This window comes from Nuphar pumila, chromosome 14 (genome assembly GCF_984573655.1).
Source record: "Nuphar pumila chromosome 14, dmNupPumi1.hap1.1, whole genome shotgun sequence".
In the NCBI taxonomy this organism is placed as follows: domain Eukaryota; kingdom Viridiplantae; phylum Streptophyta; class Magnoliopsida; order Nymphaeales; family Nymphaeaceae; genus Nuphar; species Nuphar pumila.
In genome coordinates, this window is record NC_143262.1 from 42,299,732 (window position 1) to 42,313,767 (window position 14,036).

The following is a 14,036-nucleotide window of genomic DNA, read 5'->3' on the forward strand; positions in this document are numbered from 1 at the left end:
GGTATGAAGCCAACTCCTCCAATTCGTGGGAATGAATTAAGGAAAGTTGTAATCAATTTGAGCCAGCCAAGATGCAAAGGAGTTACTTTTTCAAAGGTGGATTGAATTTCAAAAGAGTTTCTAAAACTGGTTTACACGATTTTGGCAAAAATTTAAATGCTATATCCTCTTTTAAGACCATCCAAAATCGTGTATGGTGATTTTGGAAAGGTTTTCAAAATGACTTACGTGTTTTTAATGCAAATATGGACAAACGTATGAGTCTAAAGGCTGGACGGTTTTTGAAATATCAACTTTCCAAATGTGTTAAAAAGGTAAGAAATAATGGAGTTAGCTCACCCCAAATTCATGCTTGATCTTTTATAAGCCCTATGAGTACTTTCTTTATTTGTGTTAGCATTAATTAGGTGTTAATTAATTTAATAAGATTTGCCTTAGTGTAGGTTTTAGAAAACCGTGTATGCTTAGGTGTTAATATTAGTTTACATTTAATTTAGGAGTTAATTTAGATTTACATTAGTGTTTTAGGAAATAATAATTAATTATTATTGTAGCTAATTAACCAACAAAGGTTGGCGTGAACCCTATTCAAGACATATCCTAAAACCGCCACTCTAACTCCCCTTAGTTAGGAACTAACCATAGTTAGTACCTAACATTAGTAATTAGGTAGTCCTAGTTAGACTAAACCTTAATTAGTTAGTTATTAGTTCTAGTTAGTTAACCCTAACCGCCCCTATCTAACCTTAGTTAATTAGCTAACCCTAGTTAGTTAGTTATTAACTTTAGTTAGAAGCTAACCTTACTTAGTGACCGATCCTAATTAGTAAAACCTAGACTAACCCTAGGTACTAACAGTAATTAGTTTAGCTAAACCCTAGGTGACCCTAACTAGCCATAGTAAGTAGCTAGTCTATTTAGTTACCCTAACCGTACCCTAGATAACAAACCTTAGTTAGTACCTAACCCTATTTAGTGTTTAACATTAGTCGTCCTAACTATAGTTAGTAAGTCATTCTAACTTAGTTTATAACCCTAGTTAGACTAACACTAGATAGTATTGTGATTTACTTAGATTTTAGAATTAATATTTGATTAGCTATTTTAGGTAGTTAGTGAGTAGACATAGTTAACCCTAGTTAGCTTAACCGTAGGTTAGTAGTTGTTTTATTAGGTTAGAATTAATACTAGATTAGTTAGTCAATTAGTTAATGATATTAGATAATATATATTAGGACTAATTAGAGTAGTTATGTAGTCCAATAGTTTAGTTAGTTAGTTAGTGAGTTTAGGTTAAATTAGACTTAACGAGTGGCTTAGATTAGAACTAATCTTCGTTGTGTAGGTTATTTCTTAATTTTATAAATAGCTTAATTGTTGTCCTTTATTATAGTTTAGCAGTACTTTAGAATAGCTCATGACTGTTTTTGTATAAGATTTAATGTCGAAATGTGATTGTGGTTCTGCACCAATGAATAGTGCACTGAATTTCAAAACTGATTTTTACCCTGTCGTGAACTCGTTATTTTATGTAGATTTTTCTGAAAATGATTTTTCTATTCTCCACGTCTATGTGTTAACTGTCTGCAGACGAAATTTCAGCTCCATCCGAGTTGATTTGGTCTGGTTTTTAAGCATTTTGTGAAAACAACTTTTTCGGTATTTTAAATTTTGGTTCCTGCGATTTCCAAGATTATCCTGATTTTGAAACGCTTATATCTGGAGATCTAGAATGTATTTTTTAAATATGTAAAATGTGTCATCTTTTTGGATCTGTCAGTTATAGAATAGAAGTGATTTCAGAAAAATTGAAATTTGTTTGACTCCTCAAATCTGTGATTTGCGAAAAGCTGTGAGAGTCTACTTTTGCATTCTTTAGGGAAAGAACAGTCATTTAGTGATTTGTTTGAGTTAGTGTAGTTTTCGTGTTTTCTAGTATTGTAGTTAGTGAATTAACAATATTTAGATTAATTATTATTGATTTTCTTAGTTAGTTTAGTTAGACAGTGTAATTTTAGTTTTCTATGTTTATTTAATTATAGTTTAATTGTAGAATTAGTTTAACATTAAGTGTAGAAGTAATTTAGAGTTAAATATTAAATTGTTTACTGACTTTGTGTTTTCATTGTGTAGGTTGATAAGTTAGAACAGGTTTACTTGTGTAATTCAGAGATGAAGTGCAACTGCACATGTGGTGAAAAGACAATTTTGCCCCTGGAGATCTGCTGAAGACTTAGCTTCCTGCTTAGTTTATTTTCATAATTTAGATTGTTATTTAGTTAATTTGTAATATTGACATAGTGTAAACTTGGTTATATTAATAAAGTGTTATTTTAGAATTATTTCAGAATGTATCCCATTCCCTGTGGATTCGACTCGTACTCACCACTTCTGTGGAAAGTCGGTTTTTATATCTTTGGTTGACGATTTTCCCTTGTTTTCATTGAAAAATATCTTTTAAAAATATTCATTCCAAAAGTACCAACCAGCCACCATACAGCCGGTTCAAGCCACCAGCAGCACCAGCTTGAAGTCCGCCCAGCCGATTCAAGTCACTAGCAACACTAGCTTGAAGCCTCCACGCCCAGCCGGTTCAAGCCATAAGCACCTCCCCTTTGAAGCCTCCATCTCCTCCATGCAAAACAAGAACCTCCGGCACTACCCTTGTGGGAGATTCGGATCATCCTTCAAAAATCACAGTGAATTCTTAATTGAATCTACTAATGATCTAGAAATTTTGAGGTTTTTCCAAAAAGTTTTGACCTCTCTCAAAAATCAGATTTCACAGACCTCTGGGAAAATCTCGATTTTCCTTCGTCATGGTATAGACAGACCCTAATGCATCGAGTCCATTCAATCCATAGCCCGTCTGCAAAAACTTTCAACACAAAAGTTATTTCTAACATATTTTCAGTATTTTTCCCAAAATTTGGGGATTTTTGGAACTGTTTCAGTATTTTTCCCGAAAATTGCTTTTCTGTCAAACAGATTTCAATATCCCAAAATTTTAGAGATTCGGGTCTCTGATAACAGTGTGCCCTTTTCCAAACCATAACCCAAATCCCAATGATGCAAAAAGGTCAAATTTTTCTATATTTGTCAAGGACATTTTCCCACAATTTCAGCCTCTTTTCCATCTGTCTGCTATTTTTCCCACATTTTCTTCCAAAACCTGTCTGTTTCCCTCAAATCCTAGAGTCGCTGGATTCCAATCCGACTTGCCGGAGATGTACAACTCCTACCATAGGTCAAAACCATAAAGTGTAAAAGGAAAAAATCCTTGCCTCACTGTCCTAAATCACTCCATAAAATTTGGGAAATATTTATGGATGTTTGATATCCGAAATTTCCTTTAGAATAAGCATTTTAGGTAAAATTTTGATTTTCTTAGGATTTTAACTATTTTCTATATTAAGAAAATACAAAAAAAATATATTTTCGAGTTCTATTTTGTTTTTAGGGTTATTTTAGGTGTCTATGCCAAATTTGGCTTAATTCCAAGTTTGTTTGCTCCATGTGTTAGTTTATCTTTAAATTCAGAAGCAAAAATCAGGCGAAAATCAGGTTAAATTTGATATTTTCGCCATTTTAGGGTTTTTATTCATGTAAATAAGCATGTCATATCATATTAGGGTTAATTTAAATCTCATTTGCATTTCATATTTTTCATTTTTGCAAAATTTATTTCAGAAAACCCTGGTTTCAAGGCCATAGTCTTGTTATCAGGGGTATTTTGGTCATTTTGACCATAATTTCGAAATTTCAATCTTTAATTTCATAAATTTTCATGCATATCATCATATTTCATCATATTATGTTTGATTTTCAAAATTCCAAAATTTACAAAAAAACTTTCAGAAAACCCTGATTTCAAGGTCATTAGGGGCATTTTGGTCATTTTGACCTCAATTTCAAATTTTCAAGTTTATTTTCGAATTTTTCTCATTATTTATTATGTTTATATCAAAGAGGGTATGATTCTGGGTTTATATCTGAATAATATCTGATAATTTCTCATATTTTCGGATAAATTCTGAAAAAATTACATTTTTGTGCTAACCTTGTTTTCTAGTTTTGCAGGAACATTCAAGAAGAAGACTTAGTTATTTTATTTCTTAATTTTATTTTATTCAATGTAAAAATCATTTAATCTTTGGAATAAGAGTTACATTTTTGCTTAAAATAGGGTTGCATTGCATATAGTTTAATTTCTGCAAATTTCAATATTTGATGTATGATTCATGCACATTTATTTCAAATTCACTATGGTTGACACGAACGGCACGTGCACAAACTCTTATGGAGTTTATAAACTTGGTGGAATTTGTATTTTTGGCCATAGTCAGAATATGGATGAAACTTAGATTTATGATCTTCATATTAGCCACATTCAACCTACACATTTAGGCTAACTTCAAAAATGCACTGGATTTCTCAAAACTTCAAAAGGATTTCTCAATTCCTCAATTGAAATTCCTTTTCAAATTCATATTCATTCATTCATTCATATTATTCAAATTGCATTGTTTTCAATTTCATTTTCCAACTTCAATTTCAGAAAAATCAATTTTCTCAAGGATTTACCAAGTTTCTCAGGATTATATTTTCTCAGAATTCTGAGTTTTCAAATGAGATTTCAAAAGCATTTCCTAAGTTCAAACCAAGATTTTCCAATGTTTTAAAATTCTCAAATCTCAAAATCCCTAGTTTTCAGAAATCGATTTTCTCAGATTTCCCATTTTACTAAGGATCCAGTTTCCTAAGAATCTGTTTTCCATTTCAAAAAATTATTTTCCAATGAATTTCTTGATTTTCCCAGAATTCTCAAATCCATTTCCTCAAAAAAGTAATTCAAAACTCAAAATCGATTTTCCAAAGTTCAAGTTTTCTTGAGAAATCAATTTCCAATGCAATTTTTTGATTTCCAATGAAATTCAATGATTTTCCAAGAATTCAATTTTCAAATACTTTTCCAATCGTTTTCCAAGCATAATTCAATTTTCCAAAGCAAACATCATATTTTCTCAAACTTGCATCTTTTCAAAATTTCATAGTACAAGCCTGATTTTTTGTGCATTCTAGACAAAATAGAGCATAATTTAGATATTTGAGTCAAGTTAAAGCACATAATTGATCCTTGGTTCAATTACCCCTGGTAAAGGCACCAGGAACGATTGAACCTCGTACCGACATGCGGATCCCATTCCATGGAATTTTCCCGCAAATTTTCAAAACGGAGGCAAGTTAATTTTCAAAACCATTTTCAAAACTTTGGTCGAGTTTGGCTCGCGAAATTCGTTTCTCTCTCATTAGAGAGGGGAAAATTTTTTACGATGATAACACTGGTGTTATGCTATCTCCCAACGATGACCCTCTCAGGAGTCAAATGCCATCATCGGCAACAGAAGCGACTTGCTAAGCGCATAACATCAGGTACGTTCTCATCACTAAGAACGACTGAGGATCGATAGCATCTACCAACGGGATACACAGAGGCTCAACTGGTGCAGACAAGGCTTCAGCCTTCTGTCCAAAAGGGTCATATCAAAAAAGATACCCTTCGTCAAAGACAGGGTTACGAACAATTCCAACAAGTTGGGAAAAGAGGAAAGACACTCACTTAGAGCCTTATACGACAATTCTCGTCGAACTACATCACCTCTATCAACACGATGTGGAACGAGAAGGGCGAACTACGCAGGTAGTTCCCTAGGTCTCAGTCAAGAACTTCAACTCTCGCAGAAGTCGACCCAAATTAGCTTGGGAAACTATATCCACAAGCGCAAATGAACCCTTTGGTTCCGACAATTGATATCGTAAGCCAAATATACAAGTTCTAAACACGAAACTAGGTCTCACATCGGACGACACCCGAAATATCATAGAATTTGATCTAAACATGCAGGATAAGCAATTAAACCACAGAAATACAATTTTACTGAACTAGGCATACTTACAATGAGATGGTCGATGCGTGCAGAGACTTGAACCACACTTCTGAAACACTTTTCTAAAACACTGCTCTGATACCATATGTGATGCCCCAGAATTCCCGACTTTGAAAATCCTTAAAAATCCTTTGGATTTAGGGTAATTTTTTTTTTAAAACATTGCGCAAATGCAGAAGTACCAAAAGGGAAAACAAGTGAAAAACTCTGGGCGGGTCACAGGGGTTAAACAACAACATTTATGAAACAACTTTTATTAATACATTTTACAATTAGTACAACCATCCCTTTACAAAAACTCTGCCAAGATCCTTGATGTTTTAGAAGAGTGGGTTCAGTCTTCTACCGCACATCGAATTCCATCGCACACCTAGAAGCAACACCTATATCCCCATAAAACGGGGTCAGTACTCTTGTGAGCTGGTGAGAAATCAACCAAAACAGCCCATTTGCAATAATTCATAGCATTTTCATTTATTGACAATAATTGAACAAGCATATCATAAGCAAGTAAGAGGCAATAGAAAATGCGTGAGAAGCAACAATCGACAATGATCAAGTGATAACATACAATTAAACGGGTTAAGCAAGTAAAGGACAAGAGTGTGTGACATACATGTGTATTCTACGACAAGTACGAGAATAAGCAATGTAACAGTCCAAAGCAATGTGCATTAAGATGAGACAGTTAGAAACATTTAGCCACGATAAACTAACTCAAAGAAGGTATGCATACGTGTATTGCAGTGATACAATTTTATTTATTTAAAGAGAGGAACACTTTGTCAACTGATTAACTAAGGCAAGGCCTCTTTAGAACATACATCGCATGAGGTGCACTTTAGCAAGAAGAGTGTGAATAACATTATGTTGTTATCATTAATGAGCTTGTCTCACGAGGTGGGTCTATAGCCCGAAAGAACTCGCCAAAGAGTTCTACCAACCATGAGTCTCTATGTCATGCGTACTAAAAACTTTCGGCATCACTAACACGAAATCAACCATCATGCTACATGTCATTATCACAGGAGATTTGCAATCGAGAACTAAAATGCGTAACCAAAACCAATATGTGTCGAGAGTGTGCAAGTGACAAGTAGTATGAACACTTATTGGGAAACATAATGTCTGATTTATCAATCCCATGATTCTAATTAAACCCAATTAAGTGCAAGAACACTAAACACGTGAATTTCTTGTTTTTCTTTGATTCGTAACAATGCATAGGATCTTTAATTTGCTTCATGTACCTCGCCAACCACCTAATTGCCAACTATATTGCACGTGTATATATATATATATATATATATATATATATATATATATATATATATATATATATATATATATATATATATTTGTTACCACGGCATCAAGAGAAACATTTGATATGGAAAAAGTCGCGGTATTTGGAGATGTGCAACTAAACCAAACAACCATACTAAGCGAAAAGCTGTGAAACAACAAGGGTGGGGCCCGACCGCTTGCTGCCCCAAACTGCTGCAACAATGCCATATGCTGGTTGCACTAAGGCCACACCTTGGCCCCAAACCGCAACGACAACCATTCTCAAATGCAATCAAAGTGTTGCAGCCGTGCCTCTAGGTGCAACATGGGAGTGAGGCCTCCCAAAAACTCCGAAAAGGTGCTGCAGCCACGCCGGTCTTGTCGGCCCACTGGTCTGGACAAGGGTCCAGACTCATGCAGCTGGACCATGGGGTCCCGAAATACTTGGCCGCAAGTCTGAACATTCGATCCAGACTTGCCCAAGTCCGCATCCATGACGCACCACCTGAACCGGGCTCGGTTCAGGTGCCACAAGGCTGGTACAGGTCTGGTACAGACTTGGACCCATGCCAAAGGAACAGATGGTCCTCAAAACGCTGACAACAAGTTTGAACCTTTGGTCCAGACTTGCCCGTATGCATGTCTAGGCGCGCCACCTGAAACGAATTCAGTTCAGGTGCAGCAGCCAACTGACAGAGGCCTGGGTCCAACTAGGGGTTCCAAAGCATCGTCTGGACAGAGGTGTCCAAACCAGGAGGGTGGGGGGGGGGGGGGGGGGTGCGGGATGCACCAACCAAGGTGGTGCAGGGCACAACAACCTGCGCCTGCCACAGGAGGGCCAGCACCACAAGGCGCCAGCGCATGGCGTATGGGCGCCAGTGTAATCAAACCGCCCAAGTGCTCTTCCAACACTCAGTGTGTCCTGGGCACAAACAGAGGCCACCCCAGCTGGTCTGAGCCTGTGCTTAGACCTGGGGTGCCAACACCCAGTCTGAACCCACTCGGTTTAGACTGAGAAAACCGAGAGAGAGGGGAAATGATGGGTTTGGGCTATGTGCGAGCCCAACCATTGTTCGCACCCACTAAATGGAAAGGCGGTAGGGTCACTGTCGGCCCTTTCGCCAAGCGTGGTGGCTGCAACACAGCAGACCACACTCAACCTCTTCTCGAAAAGTGGAAAAATGCAAGCAGCCCCAAAATACAATAGAGAGAAAACAAACCAGAAAACTCCTGCTGCAAATCCATTCAAAGCACAACTTAAATGTAAGAAGGCATTGCCTAAATCTAAAATGAACATGTATTATCTAATCCACCGAAATCTCCATGCATGTCATAAAATGCATAAGATGGAGTTCGGTTTCATGCCATATGATGAAAAGAACGAACATATGCCTCTTTTTAAAAGAAAACGAAAGATATGCAAAACAGGAGATGGTTGAAACCTCACCTTTGAGGCTTTCAAAAATGGTGGAAAATGTGCTAGGGCTGAGGAGCTTCAACTTGAATGGTGCTTAGCACCCACACTCACTCTCACGGTTGGGAGATAGAGGAGAGAGGGGAGAGTAAGAGAGGAGAGAGGGAAAATCATCCAACAATACCTCTCTCTTCTTTTTTATGGTTTAAGTAGGTAGGGCTTCCTAATTGAATGACTGGGATTTACCCAGATTGGATGGAGGGCTGGGGTGCTCCACGCCCCGCCCCCATAGCCGCCCAACTCCTCCACTCAAAATCGTCTTTTCAAAATGTTCTAAAATCCTTTCAAAAACGCCCTCCAAAGGGCTTCAAAGTTGCCATTAATGTTTGGGAAAATTACAGGGGATGTCCAAGGGCTGCCGCCCCTTACACCCAGTGCATGTGCAGTCTTTTGGCTGCACAAAAAGGTTTTCAAAATTGCCATGGGCTGCCGCCCACTTGGCCAACCCATGGCTGGGATTTAAATCAATGTTGGGTTTTTACAGTCTTGCCACTGCCCAGCTGGTCAACCATGGACCAGCTGGTCCTCATGGCCATAGATGTCCTCCTAGAGGGGTGCACAAAGGGGCTGGAACGTCCATGGATCTGGGCCAACTCCAGATCCAAAAACCAAAACGAAAAAAATTAAATAATATAAAAGGAAATGCTCATTTAATAATTTTAAACTGAAATTCGACTTCAATAAATCAAATACACATTTTCAGAATCTCAATTTCCATAAAATATTCAAAGCTTCTTAAAGAAGTTTCCCTTCGTTTGCGAGAAATACACTTGTTACGACTCACGTACTACCGTTGAGCAATTCTCGAAATTCACATGCACTGACGGGATTTTTTCATTGTATCGGTCCCAATTTTAGGGACAAGCTATATAAATATATTATAAACTTACCCTTAAATTTTCAGAGGTTAATTCATCCAGAAGTAAGCTCTTCTTACTTATATACTCTATTTACGCGATTTTGGGTCACGCGCATAAAGCTGAAACACAAAGCATAATCAATTATTTCTAATTACGTGCTACAATCATAAACATATGAAAATATACATATATCAACTCTATGTAAACAGTGAATTCTTCAGAAAATTTCATGGGTCTTACAATATACATATACATATACACACACACACACACACATATATATATATACCTATATATATAAGGTTATCTAACACATGTGTGTCCCCAAGGCATGTGCACGCATGCCGAACACCCTAACCGAATTGTGAAAGGGTGTGGGGCAAGACCACCCACGAGTTTGGACCACTATGGTTTGGTTATGGGTAGATTTTGTGCTGATCTTAAAAAGAAAAGAGGTCATTATTACTGACAGCCGTTTATATGGGGTTACGGGGCTGCAAGGATGCCGACAAAAGGGTCGCGGACCTGCTGCCATAGGGGTCTATATGCTTATGCGGGTTTGGTCCTCCGGACCAGACTACTAAGTTCACCATGCGAATCTGGTCTGATCCTCAGTTTGGACCAGACCACGAAAGTGCCTCGGTTGGGGCTGAAACAAGCTACCAAAAAGGGGCAGTCGCTGTTAATACTGCGGATCTGGGTACTAAGGGGCTGGTCAGGGGAGTCTGGTCCATAGGACTCGACTGTTGTCAACATACTTAGGTCTGAACATTTTGGTTCAGACTTGAACCCACAAGGGTCGGCCACACATGGTCTGGGTGCCCAGCACCACACGGCTGACACTCGGCTTCTAACAAGTAAAAAACCGAGGTTAGCACCATGTGCCACGCCCGACGGGAGTCTGGCCTACGAACCAGCCAGCCCAAACCGGCTGTAGTGCTAGTCTGAACCCATGGTTCAGACCGGTACAGCCCATGATAGGTTATAAAAAAAAAAGACAACATTGAACTAGAAAGAAAATTCCTGGATGACTTGTGCTGAGCGCGCGGACCATCCGCATGGCGCCCAGCTCCAAACGCGTGGTAAGTGGGTTGGTTGAAGGGTCTGGTCCGCTAAACCAGACCGTGCAACCTCCACATCCACGGGCCTGAGCCCATGGACTCAGATAGCTGCAACTAACAGGGTTGGGCACCTGCTAAGGCTTGCCCAACCGGCTAAGCCTAAGTGACTCGATGCGCCAACAAAGAACAAAAAGAAAATGCTAAAAACGTACATGGAAATGAACGTCGGAGGGACCAGGGGCTTTTCCACTTCTAAAGGGCCTGGTCACGTTGTGACCCAAGCCAATAGAATAGTTGGGTGTTATCGTCGCAAAAAAAATTCCCTTCTTTGCGGGACAGAGGGGAAACGATCTTTTCGCGAGCCAAACTTGACCAGAGTTTTGAAAATTGTTTTGAAATACTCGCCTCCGTTTTTGAAAATAGCGGGAAAATTTTGAAGAATGGGACTCGACCTGTCGGTACGAGGTTCGACCGTTCCTGTCGCCTTTAACAGGGGTAATCGAACCAAGGACCAAATGTGTGCTTGACTTAGCTGAATTATCAAAATCATGTTCTATCCCAAATGCACAAGGAATTCAGGCATGTGCTATGAAATTTTATAAAATGCAAGTTAGAAAAACATGATGTATGCTTAGAAAACATTTTGGACTTGGAAAAGTCTTTCTCAGGCAAAAGATGGAAATCGATCTCTCAAAAACACAGATAAAAGGATTTGAAAATTATAAGAAAGTTTATAAAGATTTGGGAAAATCATGAAGGAATGAGAATCTTGGGAAAATAGAGAGAATTCTTGAGAAAAGGGAAAACATTTGAAGAAAAAATACTTATCAGGAGAGCTCTAACTTTGAAAATTTTCTTTAGAAAATGATTGAAATTCATTGGAAAACTCTTTTGAGAAGGAAAATCAAAACTCAGGAAATTGAAATCTTGAGAATCTTAGCCTTGAAATATTTGAAAATCGATTTTGATTCTTGAGAATGATGAAAAACTCCTTTTGAAAATGAATCTTAAGAAAAGAACATTTTCCAGGGAAAATCATGGAAAAACTTGACTTGGAAAATCCAACTTTGGAAATTTTCAGAGTTTCTTGGGGAATTGATTTCCTTGGAATGAAATTTCCTCGAGAAAATCATGAGAAAAGCAGATGATGCCATGATGCAGATGATTTGAATGGATGAATGCACTTTGAGAAAGATATCCAGAAAGATTTTCTGAGAAATTTGTTGGAAAATGTGTATGAAGCCAAAGTAAACTCTTCACATATTCCGATTGTGGCCATGAACATGTTCAGATTTTAATTGATTTAATTCACAATATTTTGTAAAATTGAAAAGATGATGTGTATTTGAAGATAGCCTAAGGGTGTAGGCTCGGTGTGACTAGTAGGAAGATGCTGAATCTGGGTCTCATCCATATTCCGACTAGGGTCGTAAATATGGACTCCACCGAGTTCATCAACTCCGTAAGAGTTGGTGCATGTGCCATTCGTGTTTATCCATAGTGATTTTGAAATACAATGCATGGATCACATAATCAGGATATTGCAGGAATTCAAACTGTATGATATGCATTCTAATCTAAGCGACAAAGTAAATATTATTCCAAATTTTCTTATTACATCTCTGACATAAAGCGGAAAAAAATGTATAAAGTCCAAAGAAGTCACATCTTCCAAATTTTTCTGCAAGTGAGATTTGAGACAAGAAATACAATATGCAGAGGGAAGATTGAAAATCCCATGATGATGACAATGCACAGGTGATTTTACATGAATTACAGTAGAAATGCGTGAATTGATGAAAATATAATGTCAAAAAGAAAAAAAAAATTGATCGGGAATGGATAGGAAAAAAATATCTAGAAGTCATACTAAAACTAAAGAAGGATTATGCATATATGGGCCTAAACACTTAAAATTGCACTGAATGAAATCTACATATGAAAATATCTTTATTGAAATAAACATGAAAATTACATCTACCTAAAGGCATATGATAATATCAACATGAAAGAAAATGCACAGGAATATATATATATATATATATATATATATATATATATATATCCTTATAATTGAGAACATGTGAAATGATCACAGTTGTATATATAATATACAGATGCCATATATAATGGTATACTGGAATATAAATGACTAATCATGCAAACATGCTAAGGGATGTAATAACACATAACAAAATTCGATGATCTACAATAGGATGCAGACATATACATGAAATGGCAATCTACTAGACAATAGGCATGTGAGCCGGTATTGTGGTAGGCTATGGAGCTTCAGATGGTATGCATTGTGAAGTCCATGAGGTAGTGGCTGGGGATCAGTGCAAGGACCAAAATATTAATGTATAGGCATGGGTGAGATAAGAACTAAAAGGGTTTTCAATATTGAAAGGAATTTGGCCTCAAATGCAGAATACCTAAAGTGAAAAGTTGATTGAAAGTAAACTAAATCACTGATCATGCATATAATTCAGGGTTAATTAACATTAAAATATGCATGATTTTATGAAATAATGTTTCAAAAATTCAATTTTATGTTAGTTTTCGAGTAAATGTGCTAAAATGATTTAAAAATAGAAAATGCATGAAAAATAGTTTTATTTACATTTTTATGCATATTTTAGTTTTTGTTATATTCATAGTAGTTTAGTTTTAGTTTTCAATTAAAAATGAAATCAAAAATAAAAAATAGAGAAAAATATTTTTATATTCATTGTAAGTGTTTTTTTTTAAAGGAAAAATTTTTAAATATAAATATAAATTGTTAGAATAGTTTTTTTAGTTCTTCATAAATAAGTTTTGTTTTTTAAATCTTTGAAAATTTTATAATAAACTGGTACATAGTTTTTGATTTTTGAAAATTGCAAAAAAAAAAAAAAACACAAACCGGTTTAACCGGTTTGCTTTTCATAATAAAACTGTTTCAAACCGGTGAACCGGTTTGAACTCTTTTAAAATCCCCCAAAAACGCAAAAATCGTGGTCTCCCCCTTCCTGAAGCTACAACCCTCTCTTCTTCTCCTTCCTCTCCACTTCTCCTGAGTTTTTCTTCCCTTTCTTCCTCTTTCTCTCTTCTTCCCTGTTTTCCGGTGGAGAGACTTCCAGCAACGACGGCGGCGTACGAGAGGAGGCCGGCCATTCTCCTCTAACCCCTCAGGTTCACGGTGAGTGTTCTGCAACTTCTTCTTCTTCTTCTTCTTCTTCTTCTTCTTCCTATTATTCTTCTTCTTCTTTGTTTTTATTTCTTTCTTTCTGAATGATAATCTGCATAATGTTTGAATCTTAATTTGGAAAATAAAAAAATAAAAAAAAGAAAGAAGAAAACATAAAAAGAAAAAAATGGCTGAAGAGGAATCTGGCGATTGACAGGGACTTACCGGAATAGTGTT